At 35.6% G+C, this 26,331-nt stretch overlaps 1 pseudogene; it reads right to left on the bottom strand.

The window, feature by feature from the left end:
- The window catches only part of LOC111896434 (probable aldo-keto reductase 2), a 153,541-nt pseudogene extending 127,443 nt beyond the window's left edge, over positions 1 to 26,098 (bottom strand).
- Between the last annotated feature and the right edge of the window lie 233 nt (positions 26,099 to 26,331).

The following is a 26,331-nucleotide window of genomic DNA, read 5'->3' as shown; positions in this document are numbered from 1 at the left end:
CCGAGGCAGACCAGCCTTACTATAAATAGGATGTGAGGGTTTCCAAAGAAAGGGTTCATTTCTCTTCTCTCTCTCTCAACTTTGCCTCGTTTTCCGTGTCCGTTCAAACCCGAAGCTCTGGTCTTTTTGGCTCAAGTCCCGAAGGTCGATTTTACTCCCGAGATTCCCGAGAATCCCGAGGAAAATCCGTTTCCCGAGACGAAACTCTGCCCGGTTTTCCATCTCGCTATCTCCAAAACTTTCAAGTGAGTTTCATACCTCTTAATCAACCGTTTTAATTATTCTAAATACTTTTATATGCTTTCAAGGGGGGGGGGGGGGGGATTACAAGTAAAACACACGAGTATTATCGTGTGTTACATAAAGAAACTCTTTTATATACTGTTATATATTCAAATCACATGCAATTTATAAACATTTAAAGGAACTTATATATATATATATATATATATATATATATATATATATATATATATATATATATATATATATAACATATGTCACAATAGCATTTTACCTTTTAAAATATAATGTTGTTGTAATGCATGTATAAACTAAACTGTTCTTAGATTTTTCTTGTCTATCCTAGACTCTACACCAAAAATCTATACTTTCATAAACAAGTGATTCCTTTTCTCAATATTTCTAAACAAACAAGACACGCTTTTTGGAAACTATAATAGGTATAGTTTTACGAACAGATTTCTAACTCTTATGTACTAGAAACATATACTTCAAGAAGTTTACTTTCGTATACAAGAACAAACGTAACATTTTAACAAGTAGATCTGTTTTTATACCACGGATTTGTGAGACACTAACTTCATGTACGTTCGAGTACACATTTCAAGTCCTGTATTATATACCAGAATCCCTTGGAGGGGGAGCATGGTGTTTGTGTATAGATCTATACGGGCTTGACAACCCGCGCCCTGACTGTTAGCTGCAGTCCACCGTTTGGGGTGACACACGTCATAACATTCCAACGCCTGAAGAACGTTGTGTATAGGCATTCAGAGTCAATAGTATGGTTATAAAACTCACAAGGGGTATTAAAAATGCATTGATTTACAAGGTTTTTCAAACTCATTGGTTATTCTACATTTACATACATTTTGGAAACAAACATTGGTCTTGAGTGAAGGCTACTTTTATACTAGTAGAAAATATAAGATTTTCTAAATACAAACAAACAAAGATAAAACATTTCATTTCATTCAAACATTGTCACTTAAATACTTATGAAATTCACCAGCTTAAATGCTGATCTACTCTTTCAAAATTACTTGTATGTCCCAGGGATTTAGTAATTCCAGGTACTAATATGCTTTTGAAGAAGAGATGCTGCGGCGCCAGTTTAATCTCATATTTTGACATCATATTGTAATTGGTTTTGAACATGTAACTTTTGACAAATGTAAACTTTCAATTATATATATGATGGTTGTATTGCTTTCTTTACTATGTATTCATTTGTTACGTTACCACATGAAGTCATCCGCCCCCGAACGTTTCCGCCGTTCAGGTTTGGGGGTGTGACAGATTGGTATCAGAGCAATGTTTATAGTGAACTAAGTATATCGAACCACATAAGATATACAAACTATAAATGCTTAAGGGACTACTACTCTCTGACGAAACAAATTTTCTTTTTACACTTAAGCAGCATTTCGTTCAACTTATATTGATAGTTCATTTAAGTACAATTACATGCATACCACAAACTATTTTCATGTTATACAACTATACAAGTATTTAGACAAGTTGACACTACGATTGAGACTCGATATATGTAATCAGATTTTGGACAAATATAGCGTGATCAACTATATTTGCCCAAGATTGGACCAACGTATATCGAGGAAAGATCGTAGTAAGCAACAAGTCAAAACTTACCAAACCATTACAAGAATCAAACACAAGAATTTAAATACTATAGGAGTATTTGCTATCTAAACTAGTTTAACTTACATGTTTTACATGTTCCGACTTTACCCAATTCTTATAACCCTATTTCTCGTACAGTCAAATGGCTGGATTTCACCACCCTGGCGACCCCTACTTTCCCAACCAAGGCAACGGAGGATGGATCGAAGATGATCCCGAAGAGGACGAGGAACCCATAGAAGTGGGTGATGACTCCGGTACCGACTCAGAGCCGGAAGTTATCGATCCACCACCCATTCAACCTCCCGTCTTCGTAAGGAACTTTCAAGGACCGACTCCCGTCTGGGGAAGTCACCTCCACCATTGGAGCCAATAGCAAAACCTACGCCCTCCCTACGGCATGTGCCGGGACTTCTATGATGTCCGTGGCGGAGGTTCGGTTGATCGAGCACTCCCGGTAATGGTGGGTAAGTTAGCCAATCAGTCCTATCAGTCTGGAGTACAAGCTAGTCGACTCTGGGATATCAACGTGGAAGTCCAGGTTCACACTTCTGACATCCGTAGGCTGGACAAGATGCAAGACAACGCTCAATTCCAAACCGAAGCATTTCAAGCGCAAATGATTGCAGCCCTCGCCGAACTAAGGGAACAACAAGCCGCTTTCGATAGGCGTCTAATGGAGTCAAAGCAATCAGATGCGGAGTCAAGCTCCAAGCGCAACCTCCGACGCAAGTAGTGCTTGTCAATGACTCAAATTTTGTTATAGCTTAGGACCTCGGCTAAAAGTCTTTAAATTTCTCGAACTTTGTAATCGGAGACCCTTATAGGGGTCAAATTTTCATGATCGTTGTAACAACTTTTATATTAATATAAGTGGCACTATTACTACTATGTTAAGTATTTCGTTCGAACCTTGAATGGTCTTTGTGAACCCAAATACTTGTTTCATACCTTCAGTCTTACAAATAACTTTCATTCTTCTATTTTAAGACTCATACTATCATCTGTTGTTGAATTATAGCGATTTAGTTCATGAGACACATACATTTTCCATTCTATGAAATTCTTATCCTTGTCTTTTCAATCTATAGTTGAAGGATGCCTCCGCGTAGGAATCCAAGGAGAAACAACGGTGAGGAAGCACCTATACCACCACCACCTCCACCACCCCAATTTGATGCTGTAATGTTTCAAGCAGCAGTCACCGCAGCGGTGACAGCTGCCATGTCACAGATCAATAACTCAAGTACTAATGGCTCGGGATCTGGCACACACCCATCCAACCATGTCGAGAGTCATGGACCACCTCGAGAATGCACCTATAAGGACTTCACGAATGCCAAGCCCCGGATGTTTCATGGTACTGGTGGTGTGATGGCCCTGAGGCAGTGGATTGAAAGGATGGAGGCAGTCTTTGAAATATGCTCCTGCCCCGAGCACAGCAAGGTCAAATTTGCAACTTTCACCCTTCTCGATAAAGCTTTAACTTGGTGGAATGGCCACGTTAAAGTACTTACCCTAATCGTGGCAAACTCCATAAGTTGGGAGAGCTTGAAGGCCATGATGATGAGAGAATACTGCCCACGGGGAGAAATTCAAAAGCTTGAACACGAGCTATGGACTCTCGGAATGGTGGGTACCGACATCGCTACTTATACCAACAGATTTTGCGAACTGGCAATCCTTTGTCCAGATATGATTGCTCCCGAGAGCAAGAAGATAGAAAGGTACATCTGGGGACCGACGCCCCAAATGCGATCAAGCGTGTTAGCTTCTAAACCTGACACCTTTGAAAGTGCTAAGGAACTGGCACATTCTCTGATCGACTACGGAGGTCATCAGAACTCAACCACTTCTGCACCAGCACCACAGAAAGGAAACAACAACAACAACAACTACAACAACAATGGCAGGAAGAGAGCGTGGATTAAAGGGAAGGGTGGGTCTTCCCAAGAATCCGCAAAGAAACAACTAGTGTCAGTAAATGCTGCCACTGTACCTGCTACAGCCCCTACAAATACCTACCCAACAAAGCCTTATATAGGTAACCTCCCAAAATGCACCAAATGCAATTACCACCACCATGGACCTTATCGAGATATGTAGTGCGCCAACTGCAGCAGGAAAGGACACACAGCCCGTTTCTGCAAGGAACCCGCAAAGCCGATCACTCAAGTTCCCGGTGCGGGTGTAGGGCAGGCATGCTACGGTTGTGGCGAGGTGGGCCACTACAGGAGAAACTGTCCTAAGGCAGCAGGCACCGGAGGTGTGGGACGAGTTTTGGCAATAGGCCACGACGAAGCTGTAGCTGACCCAACTATAGTTGCTGGTACGTTCCTTCTCGATAATTCATACGCATGCATATTATTCGATAGTGGAGCGGAGAGAAGCTTCGTGAGTCAAAACTTTATTCATTTACTTAAACCTAAACCTAGCAAGTTAGAAAAATCATTCACTGTAGAGATGGCCAATGGAAAAACCGAAAACACAAATTACATATACATGGGCTGTACGTTAACATTAGACGGCCATTCTTTCCCAATCAATCTCATGCCGGTTCAAATTAAAAGTTTCGACGTCATAGTCGGCATGGATTGGTTGAGTCTTCTTCGCGCCGACATCATGTGCTTTGAGAAAGCAGTCCATCTTAACCTCCCTAACAACGAAACATTAGTTGTCTACGGCAACAAATCTAGTACAAACCTTCGCATCATTTCGTGCATCCAAGCTCGAAAGTGCTTGCGGAAGGATTGTCGAGCATTCCTAGCGCACATCGTCGATACAAGTCAAGAACTGAAGGACATCAAGAGCATCTCGGTAGTACGCGACTTTCCCGATATCTTTCCAGAAGAACTACGAGGATTACCACCGCAACGCCAAGTCGAGTTCAGAATCGACTTAATTCCAGGAGCTACCCCAGTAGCGAAGTCGCCTTATCGTCTTGCACCAGCAGAGATGCAGGAACTTTCCAGTCAACTTAATGAAATCCTTCACAAAGGATTCATAAGACCAAGTTTCTCACCTTGGGGAACACCGGTCTTGTTTGTAAAGAAGAAAGACGGATCGTTCCGTATGTGCATCGACTATAGAGAGCTGAACAAACTTACTGTCAAGAACCGCTATCCTCTACCCCGTATTGACGACCTATTCGATCAACTTCAAGGGGCGAACTACTTCTCCAAAATAGACCTGCGATCCGGATATCACCAATTACGAGTTCTAGAGGGGGACATTCCAAAGACAGCCTTCCGAACTCGTTATGGACACTACGAATTCGTGGTGATGCCGTTCGGATTAACCAATGCACCAGCAGTATTTATGGACCTAATGAATAGGGTATGCCGCCCTTACTTGGATCAGTTCGTCATCGTCTTTATCGATGATATACTTATCTACTCTCGAAGTGAGGAAGAGCATAGTCAACACCTACGAAAAGTCCTAGAAACACTACGAACGGAGAAACTCTATGCGAAGTTCTCTAAATGCGAATTTTGGATTCGAAGAGTCGAATTTTTAGGTCACGTTGTTAGCAAGAAAGGTATACACGTGGACCCCTCCAAAATTAAGGCTATTGAGAACTGGTCGGCACCAAAGACACCAACAGAAATTCGTCAATTTCTAGGTCTAGCTGGCTACTATCGCAGATTCATAAAGAACTTTTCGAGCATTGCGAAACCTCTTACTTCATTAACCCAGAAAGGAGTGGCCTTTGACTGGGAAGCGAAACAAGAGAAGGCATTCCAGACACTAAAACAGGCCTTGTGCACCGCACCGATACTATCCCTCCCCAAAGGGATAGAAGACTTCGTAGTGTATTGCGATGCTTCAAATCAAGGACTTGGTTGTGTTCTTATGCAGAGAGGGAAGGTTATCGCTTATGCCTCCCGACAGCTTAAGACACACGAAGTGAACTATACGACACACGACCTCGAGTTAGGAGCAGTGGTATTTGCTCTGAAGATCTGGAGGCACTACTTATACGGAACAAAGAGTACTATTTTCACCGATCACAAGAGCCTTCAACACATTTTCGATCAGAAGGAACTCAACATGCGACAACGACGATGGGTTGAGTTACTGAATGACTACGAATGCGAAATTCGTTATCATCCTGGCAAGGCCAACGTAGTAGCCGACGCCCTCAGTCGAAAGGAATACACTGGTCGGAGGGTCAAATCTCTGACCATGACTATCCATTCCCACCTATCCACACAAATTAAGGAAGCACAAATGGAAGCTTTGCAACCTGAAAATGTGGCGGGTGAATCCCTGCGAGGAATGGAGAAGAATTTAGAAGTCAAGGGTGGCGGAGCCTACTATCTCATGGACCGAATCTGGACCCCAAATCATGGTGGTTTCAGAAACGTAGTCATGACTGAGGCTCACAATTCAAGATATTCCGTTCACCCGGGTTCAGATAAAATGTATCTGGATCTTAAGAAACTATACTGGTGGCCTAACATGAAAGCAGAAATTGCTACCTTCGTGAGTAAATGTCTTACTTGCGCTAAGGTTAAGGTCGAGTATCAGAAACCGTCAGGACTACTACAACAACTAGAGATACCGGAATGGAAATGGGAGCGGATTACTATGGACTTCATAACCAAGTTACCCAAGACGACAGGTGGACTCGATACCATATGGGTCATTGTTGACAGATTGACCAAATCCGCACATTTCCTACCCATCAAGGAGACTGACAAAATGGAGAAGCTTACAAGAACTTACTTAAGGGAAGTAGTGCGACTGCATGGTGTTCCGATATCCATTATCTCCGATCGAGATAGTAGATTCACTTCGAGATTCTGGCAGTCACTACAAAGTTCCCTGGGAACTAGGCTAGACATGAGTACAGCCTACCACCCACAGACAGACGGACAAAGTGAGAGAACAATACAAACTTTAGAAGACATGCTGAGAGCCTGCGTGATTGACTTTGGAAAGGCATGGGATATTCATTTACCCCTTGTCGAATTTTCATACAACAATAGTTATCATACAAGCATAAAGGCTGCTCCGTTTGAAGCCCTCTATGGTCGAAAGTGCAGATCCCCTCTGTGCTGGACTGAAGTTGGCGATACCCAGTTAGCTAAAGGAAGAGTTCCGGAAAGCACTCTCACAGGTCCGGAGATCATACGTGAAACAACAAAGAAGATCGTTCAAATTCGTGAACGATTGAAAGCCTCAAGAGACCGACAGAAAAGCTACGCTGACCAAAGGAGAAAACCTTTGGAATTCCAGGTAGGAGACCACGTCTTGTTAAAGGTCTCACCATGGAAGGGTTTAATACGATTTGGAAAGCGTGGGAAACTAAATCCAAGATACATAGGGCCTTTCAAGATTCTTGCCAGAATTGGCCCTGTGGCTTACAAGCTTAACCTACCGCGCGAACTTAGTAACATCCATCCAACCTCCCACGTCTCAAACTTGAAAAAGTGTCTGTCCGACGAGACTCTTGTTATTCCACTCGACGAGATCGAGATCAACGAGAGCCTCAACTTTATGGAAGAACCAGTAGAAATCAAGGACCGAGAGGTCAAACAAACAAAACAAAGTCACATACCCATCGTGAAGGTTCGCTGGAACGCCAAGCGGGGACCCGAATTCACATGGGAACGCGAAGATCAGATGAAACAAAAGTACCCTCATCTCTTTCATGTTCACTAGTATCTTTACTACTTTATATTTCGGGACGAAATTCTCTCTAACGGGGGGATGATGTGACAACCCGATATTTCAACTCTTTGTAACGACCAAAATGGGTCAAGTATTGTAACCACTTCTGAATAATAAAAAGTTACTTTCATAATAAAATGTATAAATAAGTTCCACTTAATTTCCTTCTATGATTAAATGTCTTTGAACCATGATCGTACGTAAAAAGAACGCCCACATCCGACTTCATATAGCGAAGTTATGATTTTTCCAAGTTCGGCTTAGCAACAGACAACTAAAAACTCGAATCGGAGATCGAGCGACTTTTGGCCGGAATGACCTAAACGAGAATCGAAGGTCTCGACAATGGTATTCCAGCGGTAAAAAGTCTGGCAAAAACCGACATCAGATAAAGAAGTTATGAATTTTCTAAGAAATTTCTTAAACACGATGGATTTTTAATAAATAATAAAAAAATAATTTTGGAATTTGCCGATGGAGTCTAAACGAAAGTTGTAGAGCGTAGTCTCACCTACACGAGGATATAAAGACCATCGAAAACGGAGTTCGTATGAAGAAGATATGAATTTTTGAAGTTTATTAAATAAATTAATTATTTATTTTATTCAAAATTCGGATATTATCCGAAGGGGAGTCAGCGTCCTCATCCGAGGTATGCGCTGCGTACTCCTGTACGCCCCGCGTAACCGAGAGGATTGGCCTCTGATCGTCCACGTCGCGCTATCCGAAGGAAACCGACCCGTCCGACCCGTCCGAAGCCCCGACCCGTCCGACCCGACGTCCCATCCGACCCGCCGTCCCATCCGACCCGCGTACCCAGCAACCCGTCCCATCCGAACCGAGGCAGTCGAGGCTTCGGTCATGCATGAAGTACGCGTACGCGCTGCGTACGAGCGTACGCCCCGCGTACCGAGGCAGACCAGCCTTACTATAAATAGGATGCAAGGGGTTCCAAAGAAAGGGTTCATTTCTCTTCTCTCTCTCTCAACTTTGCCTCGTTTTCCGTGTCCGTTCAAACCCGAAGCTCTGGTCTTTTTGGCTCAAGTCCCGAAGGTCGATTTTACTCCCGAGATTCCCGAGAATCCCGAGGAAAATCCGTTTCCCGAGACGAAACTCTGCCCGGTTTTCCATCTCGCTATCTCCAAAACTTTCAAGTGAGTTTCATACCCCTTAATCAACCGTTTTAATTATTCTAAATACTTTTATATGCTTTCAAGGGGGGGGGGGATTACAAGTAAAACACACGAGTATTATCGTGTGTTACATAAAGAAACTCTTTTATATACTGTTATATATTCAAATCACATGCGATTTATAAACATTTAAAGGAACTTTTATATATATATATATATATATATATATATATATATATATATATATATATATATAACATATGTCACAATAGCATTTTACCTTTTAAAATATAATGTTGTTGTAATGCATGTATAAACTAAACTGTTCTTAGATTTTTCTTGTCTATCCTAGACTCTACACCAAAAATCTATACTTTCATAAACAAGTGATTCCTTTTCTCAATATTTCTAAACAAACAAGACACGTTTTTTGGAAACTATAATAGGTATAGTTTTACGAACAGATTTCTAACTCTTATGTACTAGAAACATATACTTCAAGAAGTTTACTTTCGTATACAAGAACAAACGTAACATTTTAACAAGTAGATCTGTTTTTATACCACGAATTTGTGAGACACTAACTTCATGTACGTTCGAGTACACATTTCAAGTCCTGTATTATATACCAGAATCCCTTGGAGGGGGAGCATGGTGTTTGTGTATAGATCTATACGGGCTTGACAACCCGCGCCCTGACTGTTAGCTGCAGTCCACCGTTTGGGGTGACACACGTCATAACATTCCAACGCCTGAAGGACGTTGTGTATAGGCATTCAGAGTCAATAGTATGGTTATAAAACTCACAAGGGGTATTAAAAATGCATTGATTTACAAGGTTTTTCAAACTCATTGGTTATTCTACATTTACATACATTTTGGAAACAAACATTGGTCTTGAGTGAAGGCTACTTTTATACTAGTAGAAAATATAAGATTTTCTAAATACAAACAAACAAAGATAAAACATTTCATTTCATTCAAACATTGTCACTTAAATACTTATGAAATTCACCAGCTTAAATGCTGATCTACTCTTTCAAAATTACTTGTATGTCCCAGGGATTCAGTAATTCCAGGTACTAATATGCTTTTGAAGAAGAGATGATGCGGCGCCAGTTTAATCTCATATTTTGACATCATATTGTAATTGGTTTTGAACATGTAACTTTTGACAAATGTAAACTTTCAATTATATATATGATGGTTGTATTGCTTTCTTTACTATGTATTCATTTGTTACGTTACCACATGAAGTCATCCGCCCCCAAACGTTTCCGCCGTTCAGGTTTGGGGGTGTGACACTCATCTCCTGCTCAGTCCATAAAGAATGAAGAACCATTTCTTGGTTAGGAGAATATGACATTTGATTCGATCTACTACAGTCCGTATCAGGTGCAAAGTGACGATGACGATGATGCTCCCGTCACCAAAAAGCATCTCAAGGAGCTTCACAAGAAGATTGACTCTCTCATTGCTTCCTCTTCTTCTTCATCACAGTCTACCATCTCTGAGGTTGCTATTTAGAGGATTGTTGATGCTTTTACTAAGGCTCACGAAGCCTCCATCAGCTCAGCCACTGCCGCAATTGACGCCTCCACCCAGGCTTGTGCTGCTGCGACCAAAAAAGTCGAAAAACTATTTACTGATGCTTCCTCTCTTTTTCAGTCTTTACAGGAAACTGCAGATGCCACTAAAACAAAGCTTGACCACATTGTCAACAAGCTGGCTTCCTCAGTTGCCTCGGAACTGCAGTCCTTCGCCACTCTTTGTCAAACTCTCACCGACGACAACTCATCGTTTAAGGCGACCATTAAGGAGCGACTAACTAAGCTCCATGAAGATCTAGCTGCTGAGAACTCTCTCATGGACGCTCTTGCTCAAAAGACCACTGCTCTCAAGGTCAATAATCTTCAACTCTCCAATTCTCAAAAGGAGATTGAATCTCTTCGATCTGAAAGAGAAGTGATTTCATCATGTGTTTCGGATGTCCACGCAGCCCTTTCAAACATCCTGAAGGCACATGATCCAATATTAAACTATTCAGTGAGGCGTACTCTTGCGGAAAAGCTTGCTCCTGCCCTTTCTCTCCTGAGCAAAATTGAAGGGCTCCTTGAGTTCATGTCCATTCCCAAACAAGGGGAGAGGATGTATCTCAACCGCCTCCCACTTCTACAGCAACAAAAACAACCGAACCTTCCTCAACAGGTCAAGCCTCAGGTTCGGGTGTCAAAGACAAAGGGAAACAAATTGCTGAAGACAGTGACGGCGACAAAGAGACAATTCTTGATCTCTTAAAGAAGCAAAGTCGAGATAAGGATGCTGATGTGAGCACTCGGGTTGCCAGAGAGGCTGAGGCAGCTGAAAGAAAGATGAAAGAGGCTCACGACCTTCTTGAGAGCAGGAATACCCTTTTTCCTCCGTGGACTCTTGAGAAGCTTCTGAAGGAAGCAATTGAAACCCCAAGCATCTTGTGGCTCGAACCGGTCATTTCACTGGATCGTATCAATTTTGTCGATTCTCAGTTCGACATGCCACTGACCCGAAAGGCCTTCATCTTCCATGCCTTTGACAATGTTGATGATATCCCTCATCCTCATCCAAAGGTTGACAGGGATCTGGTCGAGTTCTATCTGAGGGCTGCCCAACCACAGTATCAAACTTGGAGCGCTCAGAAGATTGTCAACGTTCGGGTCCTCAAGCCGTATCGGGAAGGGAACTTCACGAACGTTCGGTTCAAGGTGCTGAGGGGTTCTGTTAAGACAGAACATACCATTTCGCTTGCTGATCTTGCAAACTTGAATCCACATGATTGGATAATTTTGCACAACATCCTTCTCACAAATGAAGCAGAGTATGGTCCGATAATTGATCACTTCAAGAGGATGCTTGTTTTCTACATCATGGAAGTTGTCAAGATGGATCAGGAGATCGCTAGCATTTTCAAGAAAAAGCCCACTATTTCTCCCGTTGGCTCAGCAAGTGATCTGAACATGATGCAGATGGGGAAGATTGACCTGAAGATAAATTCTGTCATGTTTACCAGAAACGAAGGCCAAAAATCCATGTTCGCTTTGGCAGACAAACATCTCTAGACCACTGCATGCCTGGAACATGTTTTCGGTATCATTCATCGTTGCAAGCAAAACTCAGCAGACGACAAGAAGTACTTCGATGACATGATCCAGTGGCACATTCGCTTCAGAAAGACAATCCTCGCTCTCATCCCTCGTCTGTTTGACACCACTAAGAAGGTTCCTGCAGCTGGACCCAGCAAGAAGAAGTGATAGTCTCGCTCCAATTGACGTAAAGGGGGAAATTGTTAGGTCCAGAAGGTGTTGCGTCTTGGGCTCGATAGTTAGTCCAGTTTAGTCTCCGGTATGGGCCTGTCCATCCGTGAGTTATTTTGTAGGGTTTAATATTTATAGTTGCTTGCATGCATCCTAGAACGTAAGATTTCATAGAGAATTTAATAGAGCTCATTGTTCTTATCTTTTGTAACCCTAGAATCCTCTACAGCGGAAGTTCTTCATCGAGCTCTGCTGAGGATTGAATCAATTGAATCATTCGACACATTCAGATTCATTCTTGTGCTTTATCTTACTGTTTTTCGCATTCTCGATTTACTTGTTATAAGATCTAATCGATCAAAGAGTTTTTATAAACTCATCAGAAGCAACATCCTTGTCTTGCATGGTGATTTCGGATGACACCAATGATGCGTTGTAACTTCCTAAACGAAGGGTTTATGCCTTGAGGAGTTCGGTTGGTGGTGCGATACAAGAAGTTACACAACAAAATAAGTGAACAATAGGTTAGGAAGCACTATCAAGGGATGGACACTGGTATTTCTCTCTGATGCCTATGTTAGATATCGGTTTAAATGTTGCTTAATTGTTATTCAATGTGTGTTCTCTAACCAACATTCGTAAAGGTATTTCTATAGGGTCAATGAGACCTTCGTAATTGCTATTATTCAGGTGATGATGTGGTCCATAGGTTGGAATGATAGTACCCTTTAATATAACATTAATTCATTTTCTGTGTTTCCCGGGATGTTACCTAAGTACTTGCACGAATGATTTATTGATATAAGATATTTTGTTGCTAGTTGTAATTGATCTAGATTGCTAAAGAGAGTCGGCCTAGTTAGTCAGCTTACCATATTGGTTAGGCCTTCCTTAATGCTACCATATGGCAATTATGTAGAGGCTAACAACATACAACATTAATATATATATATATATATATATATATATATATATATATATATATATATATATATATATATATATATATATATATATATATATATATATACAAGGTTCTAAATGGCGTGAGGCGTGGCGTAGCGGCAAGGCCAAGCCTCAAGTTTAACGAGCCACGACGTTTTTCAAGGCGTGATGTAAGGCGGCGATTTTGTATTAATTTAAAATTATATTACCACATAAATATAAATTTATATTAAATATAACTACTTTTTAGAAGTGTTAGATCAATAACTAATAACAAAAAGTTAACAAAAACCACAATACTAGTATCTCCGATTTGAAAAGACATAACAAAGAGCAAAAAAGTGTGTTTCAAACGAAAAAACACGCGCCATAACACGCCATGGCGCGCCATATCACGCCTTGCCACGCGCCACGCCTAACAGCAACGTCATGAAGCTTTTCGTAACGGTGAAGCCACGCCTCACGCCATGGCGCGCCTTGGCGCGCGCCATGGCGTGCCTTTTAGAACACTGTCTATATATATATATATATATATATATATATATATATATATATATATATATATATATATATATGTGTGTGTGTGTGTGTGTATGCTTGTGTATGTGTGTATGTGTTGGTTTAAGTCATTATTCAATAATAAATATATGAACAATCATATGATAATTATTTGGCCAAATCCTGGCACCACTCAACCCTTGTGGCCATGGAGGTTCACCTGAGTGACTCCAGAGCATGAGGCAAAGTCTCATGTTTGCAGCGGAGGATTTGTCGGTGCGCGAAAGCTGGCCCGGAAACCCTCTTTAGGGAAGTTTCCTTTATATATAAAAAACAATCATACGATAGTATTCAAATTGTAATTTACTATAATATTTACACATATATACAAAATTATTAACATCAAAATAGTGTTTTTATGCCTTTATTTTATTAAATAACAAAGTATACTCAAACACACACAAACACGCACAACTCATATTTTGCGAACAATAATTTCCAACTAATCCCTCTTATCTTTCTAGCTCTTTTGTTCGATAACTGTTTAAAAAATGACTTACTTCATTAAGTTTATCTTATATAATTTTTTTCAAATAAAATGTCCAAACAGAAAGCTTGTGTATACGACGGTGAATATGTGCCTTTTTATTTCATCATTACATACATTTCCATGTCTCATCATATCATATCATCATCATACTATATGATAAAGGAAGTCTTTTTTCCTTTCACCACATTCATTTGAAACTCCCAAAACTTTTCAATTTCTTTCTAATAATGATTATAATTTAGTTAATACGGTTAAATAAATATCAAACCTAAAGTTTAATCACATATAAACTAAATTTAAATATTAAAATAATATTTTTACTTCTACTTGTTAAGTGATTTTTATTTTACTTTTAACATATTATACTTAATTTATTAGTTTTAATATATTGTTGGATGTAAACCATTATCATTTTAAAAATACAATTTTGGAACAATTTGTATAAAACACTTAAATTATTAATTTGCATATAACATTACAAGGTCAACTTAAATATAAATTTTAGTTTAACTTAAACAACCCAAAGTATATTTTGTAAATAGTTAAAAATGATTAATTGTAGTGTTTTTCTAATAATGATTATATGTTAGTTAATAATGTTAAATAAATATCAAACCTAAAGTGTAATAATAAATATATTAAATTTCAATTTTAAAATAATATCTTTACTTCTACTTATAAAGTTATGTCTTTAACTTTTAATATATTATACTTAATTTATTATATTTAATAAGTTGTTGTATGTAAACCATTATCAGTTTACCACTTTTAAACAGTTTGGACAAAATACTTAAATTGTTATTTTAAATATAACATTACAATGTCAACTTAAATATAAATTTCAGTTTCACTTAAAAAACCAAAGAATATTTTGTAAATTGTTAAAAATGATAAATTTTAGTGATAAATGTAAAAACTAAATTGTAATATCAATTTAACTAAAATATTTCATAAAGATATTTTTATAATCTAAGTAGTTTAAAATAACTTACAATGACAATAGTTAAAAATAACTCTATATAAATGATTATATTGTTACCTTAAAAATAAAATAAAAACAATGTTTGATGTTTTAAATAATTATAATGATAAAAATTAAAACATTAAGCAAAAATAAATTTTAAAAAATTAATTAGCAATAACAACAACTATAAATAAGATTAAATCATATATTATATTTAATTTTATTCATTTATAACTCACGGGTAGAAGTCATTCAAACGATTGGGATTATACTGTTATAATAGATGTATATATATTATCATATAATTTAAAATAATCAATACATTATATCAATTTAGTATACGAATTATTATATCAAATTTAACAACAATGTTATTGTTATATTAAAAAAAACATATATTTATAAAAACTTCAACTATATAAGTGTTTTTGCACAATATGCGGGTAATCAGATAGTAAATACATACATTTACATGTCTCATATATATGCACCAACATTTATGCACGTTTTCTTTAGATTTTTTTATGAAAATATTTAAATATAGACGACTTATTAGATTAATCATTTAAAAAAAAGTATCGGACAAAAAATTTAATAATACAAAACAAGGAAAATATCTATGTCAGCGTGTGGGGTTTAACGCTTTAAATGTTCAATGAGTAGGCCGGTACCTTTGGGCCAAAGTAGATGTCTATGGATATTATTAAAGTCAGTATTAGAATGTTTTCAACAAAATATTTCAATCTGGAATAGTTTTTAAATGGCAAATATATATATATATATATATATATATATATATATATATATATATATATATATATATATATATATATATATATATATAGGGAAGAGTTATATGGAAAATAAATGATTAGGGCAACACATATTTGAACAAATGATAACACGACAACACATCACTTCTACAATAACTTCCACAATATATTACTTGTGAAGAAAAAATGGACACGTGTTATTTAATTATTGTTTCCGGTAGATGTTGCTCTAGTTATTTGTTTTCCATAGAACTCATTCCTCTATATATATATATATATATATATATATATATATATATATATATATATATATATATATATATATATATATATATATATTTGCCATTTAAAAACTATTCCAGATTGAAATATTTTGTTGAAAACATTCTAATAGTGACTTTAATTATATATATATATATATATATATATATATATATATATATAGAGAGAGAGAGAGAGAGAGAGAGAGAGAGAGAGAGAAAAGGGGGAAATCAATGACGAACCATTTAAGGGATCGAAGCAACAAACCTATTAATAGCTACGATCTTAATTAAGATTAAATTTCAATAGATTATATTTAACTTTTTAAGAACATGTTTTAATTTCAATTGAGGGTAGATTAGGAAACAAAAACATTAAATTGATTACAATTAATTGATTATTTGAATCGATATTGATAATGATAAAAATAAGTTATGCATCTATAAGATACATACTATTTGTACAGTTAAATGAAAATTAATTCATGATAGATTTGATTCAAATATGATAATCAATGTTATTTAAATTTAATCAATCAGATGAATTGATTTTGTTTTAAGTTAATTTTAACTTAAATTACTGCAAAACGAAGCTGAATTAAGATCGATATCTAATGAAAAAAATTTATGCTTCTATTATATGCACAGATGATGTACAATAAAAAATCTTGAAGTCGTGAGAGACTTGATTGGAATAGTGGTGCAACCACAAACATTATATTTGTGAGAGATTAGGTTATCGACATTTATTATTTATTATATAACTTTTATAGATAAGTCATGAATATATATGAAATGAAAACTTAAATTATAAAATAATATATGCATCTGTCAAATAAATCTCTAAGAATTATCTGAAATAGTAGGTTATTTGATTAACTTTAGATTTCATGTGTAAAATTAAATGTATGAATAAAATAAGACCTAATTTCGATATGAATTTCATTTAATATTTTGATGATTTGAGATAGAAGTGACGGAAAAAAATATCAACCAACTTTTTTAAGCATATAAATATTTATACATATGCTTATGTATGCAATTCATCTACTTATAAAATGCTTGAGTCATGGAAACCAGATCGTGTGAGTAAAAATATATGTGATCACATTCAATGGTATGTGATCTAGTTGTGTATAAGAAACAAGTTGATTCTTTTGTTTTTTTACTTAATGAGGATCACAACTTTATCAGGGTATATATGGATGATAAATTAAAATTTAATTTTAAAAAAAAAAAAAGACTTAACGGAGAAATGAAGGTAAATGAGGTCTTCATATTAAGAACTAACTTATATATATATATATATATATATATATATATATATATATATATATATATATATATATATATATATATATATATATATATATATATATATATATATATATATATATATATATATATATATATATATATATATATATATATATATAGAGTGGTTCAAATGAGAACCATAAAAGATTATGAACCCTAAGAACCCTTATTTTATAAGTAAATATATTTTTGTGAATTTGTCTAAATATGTTAAAATCCCAATTTTTGTCTTTTTTGTAAGAAAAGGGTAAAATCGTAAAAAAAATCTATTCTAACATATTCATTCATATTTTAACATAAAAATTATATGAAATACAAATTTATACATTTCATTTACAGTTTAATACATAAAATTCACAACTTAATACAATAATTTTAAACTAATTCACAAACCCAAAGAATTGTCAAACCCAAACTCTACCACCATATGCCGTCACCAACCACCTATATCAGCATGACAACCATTCTTCTTTACAAATCACATCTACATATAAAGTAATGCAATGACAAGCTAAATAATACATTCATAATTTAATAAACCTATCAATTTACTCATTTTGAATTTAATACAAAACAATTACAAAAGTTAATGCATTCTTATATAAGTATACAACACAAAAATAAATATATTCACAAGAACGTTTATACAAAAATTCATAAATAAATCATTCATATTTTGACAAAAAATATATAAAAAAAAGTCACAACAAAATGCAGTCTATTCGTAGTTTAATATAGTCAATTACCGTTTAAAACATAAAATTTACAACTTAATATAATAAATTAACAATTTAATAAATAGAAATGTCATATTCTTAACTTAAAACTTATATTGATACATTCAGATCCGGAGGATAAAGCTTCTTTCAAAGTTTAATTTACATAATATTCACAATTTAAATTTTATATAATTTATTTAAAATTAGAGAAAATCATATATGTATATAATGCTTCTTTCTCCACATATTTCAGATGTAAACACAATATTCATAAAAAAAACATAGCTTAATAGGGTCATTCACAGTTTAAAACACAAAATTCATAGTTTAATACAATAAATTAACAATTTAATATACAAAATTATATATTCCCAGCTAAATTCTCAACTTAAAACTCATAATTATAAGTTCATATATGGAGGAATTTTTGTGTATTAAATTGTAAATTTATTGTATTAAGATGTGAATAAAATTTACAACTTAATACACAAAATTCATAGTTTAATTAAGCACATTCACAACTCAATGATAAGTATAATATCATATTTTAGTGTATAAATAGCTCATTCACAATTTAATACATACATAAATTATTGCATATTTCGGAGGCAAACATAAAAACAAAACATATGTATGAATCATAAAAGATGATAACTTATCTGAAATTAGCGAAGAAGATAAAGATAAGTGAGATATAGAGCATATTCTTACTTTACCACCACCACTAGCATCAACACCGCAAACTACCATACACTGCCATCAACTATCTCGACTATCAACCATCGGTGCCAACACCGCCAACATCCTTCCCTCAAAAATCAGATTTTAATAGAAAAAAATTAGATTCACAATTTAATTCATCATTGCAGACATTAATTCACAACTTAATTTAATATTTCAACGTTTAATTTACACGAATTCACAGTTTAAAATTTACATATTTTATTCAAAATTAGAAAAAAATCATATATGTTTATAATGTTTCTTTCATCTCATACTACGTCAATAAAAAACCGCAGCTTAATACAATCAATTCACAACTTAATACACAATATTTACAACTTAATATAATAAATGTATAGTTTAATATACAAAATTCACAAGTTAATTAATAACTTAATACAGTCGATTCACAGCTTAATACAATCAATTCACAATTAAATACATAAATTTCACAACTTAGTATAAGAAATTTACAATTTAATACATAAAAACTATACATTCGCAACCATATTCTCAGCTTAATAGACTTGTTCATAACTAATTCACAACTTAAAACATACAAAACTCATGAATTCACTATGTAAAACCTATATTTTCTTATTAATAACAGTTAAAACTAACATTAACAAAATTAAACAATAGTTGAAACATCATAATTCACAGCTTAATGTATACGCTCATCAAACAACTTGTGATACTCGTATTCACATTTTAATGTATATTCTCAAAGTTTAATACAACCATTCATGCATTATTTATAGTTTAAGAAAATGTATGTATAACACAAAAAATTATATATTTATATATTTTTTTAAGTTTAATGAAAAAATATATCCAAAAAAAGAATAACATGTTAAAACTTATGTATTTCATTGAACAAATCATCGAACACATTATGTGCATCCTATTGTATGAACCATGCAACAGAAAAAAATATATTGACAATATATTGTTACAGATACAATCATAAACACATAAATTTGAAGAAAGGACAACCAATTCATAAAAATCAAACACATCGACACAACTCCAAGGCAAAAAAGCCATCATTTTGCTAAAGCCATATGTAAAAAACTATTGGTACAACAAAATCATAATTATGTGTTCAAAATATGCATTAAAACACAAACACTTTAAGCACAAAAGCAAATATGATGTTATGCTACCTCGATTTGAGTGAAACTCCACTAGATCTATAGAATGCTTGTCATAAATGACATAATTTAAAATCAAGAGAATGTGAGAGGATGAGAGCATGTTCATCGAAGAAGACAGTGAGATAAGCATCGATCTAAGAATATGTTGTCACAGATGAAAGGCCCTTATTGGTCGGAGATGAACAAGGTTGTTGGATATAGTCGGAAACTGTGACAATCCAGAGTTTATTCTGTTACATTACCCCGTTTCCGTTAACGGATTATTCAACTGTATAAATGTTTCGTTAATTAGAGGTCGCCAAATAAATAAATGTTTTATTTATTTATATTCTTATTTCGTTGTAGTCGTAATCAGATAAATAAAAACACGGGATATACATTTCCATTTAGTTGGAAAAAGTTAGTCTTTAATATTACGACCACTAAATCGGGTGCGACCAAAAGCCCCGTATAACGACAGTATCAGGTAGAATCTCACTGACCCCCAACTCCAACCCCTATATAAGGGTGAGTGGAGTCCATTGGAGACTTTTTACACTCCCTAAACTCCCTCTCTCTACAACTTTTTCCCGAGCCAAAAATCGTCCGTTTCGAGCCCCAAACGAGTAGGTAAACTATCCTAACTCGTTGTATAACTTATCTAGCATACAAATTCGAGTTTAAAACATAAAATAGGGACAAAATCATGAGTTTACGGCCCAAGAACACTCTTGGGCCGTGAACACCAATTAATGGGGTTTTTAAGCCCCAAAACCCATCCAAATTGCCCCTAAGGCTTAGATATGATCTTTAGGCATGCATATTCGGACTTAGAACACCTTGAACTAGCATTTTGAAGAGTAAACATGAGTTTACTGCCCAAGAACATGCTTGGGCCATAAACTCCTCTTCATGGGGATTAAACTCATATTTGTGTGTTAAAAATGCCCTTAAACACACCAATGACCTTGGATTAAATTCTAGAATCGACCACCAACAAGCTAGGGACCTTAAACTCAATTAAACACATAGATTTGAGGGGTAAAAAGGAGTATACGGCCCAAGCACATGCCTAGGCCATAAACACCTCCAAACCATGTCAAATGATGGTTTTAATCCCCCCAAATGGCATCATACTTCATTCATTTAGTGCCCAAGTGGTGCCCTAAACTCCCCATTTGGCTTGGAAAAATACATAGGAATTATTCTCAATCACTTAAGCCCTTAAAGTACCCAAGAAAGATGTCATTGGGAGCTTACGGCCGTAAACTCCCATGGTTAGGGCCGTAAACTCCCATTTGGTCCATTTAAGTGCCTTAAACACATTCATACATTTTAGATTTGGACCTAGCACAATTCCATGATCAAAATAAGGCCTTTAAACATCCTAGAACCCCTCACCATGAGTTTACGGCCGTAAAATCATGGGGAGTTGTCCTAGGGCCGTAAACTAAGTGTAAAGAGTTTACTCTTGAAGAGTAAACTCCATTCCTAAGTCATTCACACCCTTAGATGTTACCCGGGACACCCCAAACACTTAACCAAAGTGTTTTCCGCTCCTTAGAGTGCGTATACTTGTTTAATTAGTATATAATATACTAATTTTATGTGAACATATGTTATCATATGTTAAATAGGTCTCTAAGTGTGTCCAAGTCCTTACTTGACACCGAGCACCCAACCGACGCATTCGTCGGATCCACTTACACCAGGTGAGTTCATACCCCTGAATGAACCTTTTAATTGTTTTCACATGTTTTATAGGGAGGGGGAATACAAGTTAAACATGCCAGTTATCATATCAATTATATGTGATTGACCGCATGCACAAGATTTTACCACACTGTACACTGTTTTACCGAGTAAGATGCTATGATGGTTTCAAAAAGGTTTTCATTTGTTTCAAAACTCTTACTTATACTGTTTTATCTAAATTCATTTTAAACTGGTTTATAAAGGTTCCAAGGATTTATAAAGTTTTTCAAACTTATTTTACCAGAGAATACCAAATGTGATTTTTCCTGAGTATAAAGGTTTTTCCAAGGTTTTCATCAGAGTTCTCTTTCTTGTCATACACTTTTACTTTTACCTGTTAGATACCGTTGCTTCGCTTTTACCTAGTTTAAACTCCTACTCGATAACGCTTCCACTTCATGTTACACTTATACATCACGATTCGATTATCCCACACGGTACGCTTATACTTCACGACTCGGTTATTCCACGGTACGCTTATACTTCACAAGTCGGTTATTCCACTGTACGCTTATACTTCACAAGTTGGTTATTCCACTGTACGCTTATACTTCACGACTCGGTTATTCCACTGTACGCTTATACTTCACAAGTCGGTTATTCCACACTGTATGCTTATACTTCACGATATGATTCCACTTGATACACACTCAAGTGTAGTTAGATGTATGTATGTGCTTGTATAGATGCATATAAATAATGATTGAAGGACTTAGGAAGGCTTGTCCGCCCTATTTCCTTTTCTTCGTTGAGATGTGGTCTGGTGGGATCGGATGTCCATCCGAAGGTCGTTTGATTCATTAGTTATATATTATGTACACAAGCATAGACATATGGGTTTACTTAGTCAGTTCAGTTATGAGTCTCTACCTCTAGTTCAGTACTTACATTAGAAACACACTACCCACTATTTGGAAGTCTCTACCCACTATTTGGGGTGCATCTTCAGTACACGGCCTTCTCCATCGTCTAGTTGGTAACCAGAGTCTCCTGTAGGGAGAGCGTACATTGTGTGTATAGATCTATACGGGATTGACACCCTTGCACCCTGACTGCTAGCTACAGTCCACGGCCTACCAAGCCAAGGGGTGACAAATGTCATATTTTATAGACGCTTGTAGGGCGTCTGGAACTCTAGTCAGTATGGTTACGAGTATCCTAGGTTACCTTATAATTCATGGCCTTAAGGTAACAGTATTTCACCGGCAATTTACACTGTATGCTGGTAACTCATTTTCAGAGTCACATTGTTTTGACCTTGCAAGATGTATCTTCCATTTGATACTGTCTGCGGTCAGTATTCTCTATTTTGACCTTGCTAGACGTATCATTCAGTTGATACTGTCTGTGGTCTGTGTTCACTGTATTAGACCTTACTAGTTGTACCTTTCATTTGGTACCGTTTGGGGTCTATGTCTCTTTCTGTTAGACTGAGCCAGGCGTGTCGTTCATTCGATACTCTCCTGGAGTCTATGATTCCTTTGCCTTAGTCAGCAGTCCTCACTGCTGAGGCATATGTTATTTCCCTGAATTCTTCTGCTTCCTTAATAATCAAATTCTGTATTTTGATAATGATAGTGATTAAGGGAAAACTACTTTTTACCACATAACTCTACCAGTCTTGGTAGAAGACTGCATTTAAAATAGAAAATATAGGATTTTCTGGAAAGGACACTATTTCACTGTATACTTGAAAATTACTACTTTTATTAAAGTTATTTGAATAAAAATCGTCACTAAATGCTTATGAACTCACCAGCATTTGTAAAAATGCTGATACTCGCTTTTCAAATAACTTGTATTCTCAGGTTAGCATTAGACAGGTACATCCCAGGAGCTGTTGATGAAGATAGTTTAGTACCACGCTGTATTTATTGCATTACTTGTATTTCTTTGATGTATTGTAAACCATGTAAAACTATTACTATTAATGCAATGTTTTGTTGTACTTTGATTACTATAATGCAAGTGTTGTGATACTTGACATGACGTCATCCACCCCAGAACGTTTCCGCCGTTCCGGTTTTGGGGTGTGACAGAAACAAAACAAATTTGGAGAAAACGGATGCAAATCTGGAGGAATAGGAAGCAGATCTAGAGGAACTGAAAGCACATTTAGAGGTAGGTGGTGGATCCTAATCGAAAAAAAAGTTGTCATCAATGTTACATCACCAAAGAAAACAGAGAATGACATGTTTTATGGTGTTTTGGCGAGGTCATAGGTTTGAGACGAACACAAATCCGAAGGTGTGGACACTACAACATTAACACCTTATGGCGATGACGAATTCGGACTCTATCCCGACGACATGTCGTCGGCATACCCTATGCCGACGACAATTCGTCGGCATAGTTGTGTCGGCATAGGTCAATAGTGTCGTCGGTATAGATGTCGTCGCGATAGCTTCACCTATAGCGATGACAGGTCATCGGGATAGGTTCTTGTCAATCATATTTTTAGGGATAAAAGATAAAGTTTTATTAATTACCTATAGCGACGACATGTTGTCGCCACAGGATTTGTCTATTACGATGACAAGTCGTCGCTATAGGGTTTTAACAGGAGCCAATAACATACCTATAGCGACGACATGTCGTTGGGATAGGTAATGTTTGTTTGGAGTCGTTTGTGAAATTAGTACATAGTAGGAACAATAGAGGAGAGGCTTGAAATCCATTAACTTGGGCATTGGTAGCAACGACAGTAGCAGGTAAAGGCGAAGGTAGATCTAGCCTCGCCGGTAAGAAGAAAAAGAGGTGTTGGGGTAGATCTGGTGTGGTGATCTGTTGCAGATCTAGACCTGAAATGTGTCAAACACATCAGATCTGATGTAAATCTGGTGTTGTTTCACCAAAAATCGAAGAGAATGAGATGGTGACGATCTATGACGGTGATGACGATATATGGTGGCGGCGGTCTATGGCGGCATCGACGGTAGGTGGCGGTGGTGGTGGTAGTTGGTGATGATAGTAAGAGGGTTTGTATTTGAGTTCTTGAAGGTGGGTGTGAGAGTTTGAATGTAAGAAAAAATGATCAGATCTTGTTTTTTAGTCTCATGTTAGGAATGTGATGTTAAAATTATCAAAATGACCATCATGCCCTTATTGATTTTAGCCATTTATTAAATCTTAAAATAAATCAAATATTTTAAATTGACAAAAAAAATACTCTTAATATAAGTTAAAATAGAGTGGTTCTTAGAGTTCTTAATTTTTTTTTGTTCTCATTTGAACCTTTACCTATATATATATATATATATATATATATATATATATATATATATATATATATATATATATATATGTATATATATATATATATATATATGTGGGTTAATCAATTTTACTTATTTTAAGAAAGTAATTAATACATATTATTGAATTAAATACAATTGAAAGATATCATCTAATTTAATTACAATGGTATTTTAGTCGATTAATATACATTTAATAAAGGAAAATCGCATATTTTAAGGGATCATAGATTCTATTAATTTTAAAAACTCAATTTTACGAATTATAATTCTTTTAATTCGGAGATTCTGACAGAATATGTTTATGAGTATATTCAAAAATAAAAATATTCTTGAACTATAAATTTAAAAATATTCTTGAACCTATTTCTTGATCATGACTTTAAAAATTTCTTGTAGAACAACAAATTCTTGAACAATCAATTGAAGAATAAAAACAAAAAATACATTATTTCTTATAGAATACAGGTAACAATTGTTAAGAATTACATTTAGTGTTAAATAATAAAACTAAAAAAAACTTTCAAAACGGGAAAGAAAACATCAAAACCTAACGACAACATTAATACATTCTAAATGAATAATGTTGCTTAGAATCACTTTCAATTTTGTGGTCCGTTCTTCAAGCATTAACTTCTGTGAAAACAAAAACCAAATTATAGTTTAGATTCCAATAATGCATTAGCAATTGAAAAATAAAAAACTAAATTCCTTTGGAAAAATATGTGGACTTGTAAATTGCACAAAAACCAATAACCAAGAATTGTAGAATATGCATAATTCAGTGAGAAAATATCCATACTCCATTCCAAAAAAATTAGAATTCATGATTCCATTCCAACAAAATTGGAATTCGTGATTCCATTCCAAAAGAATTGGAATCGCACCAATATCATCCATTGAATCATCTATAGAAACAAATTGATATATTCTGACAGAATCGGAATTCAAGATTCCGTTCCAGTAGAATGTTGTAAGTTTCATATGTACCCTGTTTTGCTTTGATATCTCTCGTTTCGTTCCCAGCCAAGAAAACAAGAACATTCTTGTTATTGATTTCATGTATACCTGCAAATGAGAAATACAACCACTCATTGTTATTGCCTAATCTTCTTTCAATGGCAATTTCAGGCAATAAACATCACATTGAATTCTGTCAAGCAAAACAAACAATTCCCTGTAAAACATTAACCGTAGAAATCCATTCCATTTATCCATTTCTACGAACAATCAAACCCATCAACACTCCACTGAATTTTTGTCAAAACAAAGGAAAGAAAACCAAAATCAAAGGAATATCCATGGACACATTTGGTCTACTGCCAGCAGTTCTAGATGTAAATAGTTATGAAACTACAACCTATTGAAATATCAACAGCTAATTATCAAATTTTGGCTTCTTTTCATCAAAGAGCATAATTTCGATCTCAAAATATACTTATTTAAAAATG

The sequence above is a fragment of the Lactuca sativa genome, chromosome 4, assembly GCF_002870075.4.
Source record: "Lactuca sativa cultivar Salinas chromosome 4, Lsat_Salinas_v11, whole genome shotgun sequence".
Classification (NCBI taxonomy): domain Eukaryota; kingdom Viridiplantae; phylum Streptophyta; class Magnoliopsida; order Asterales; family Asteraceae; genus Lactuca; species Lactuca sativa.
Note: the sequence above shows the minus strand (reverse complement) of the source record. Positions and strands in the feature narration are given on the sequence as shown.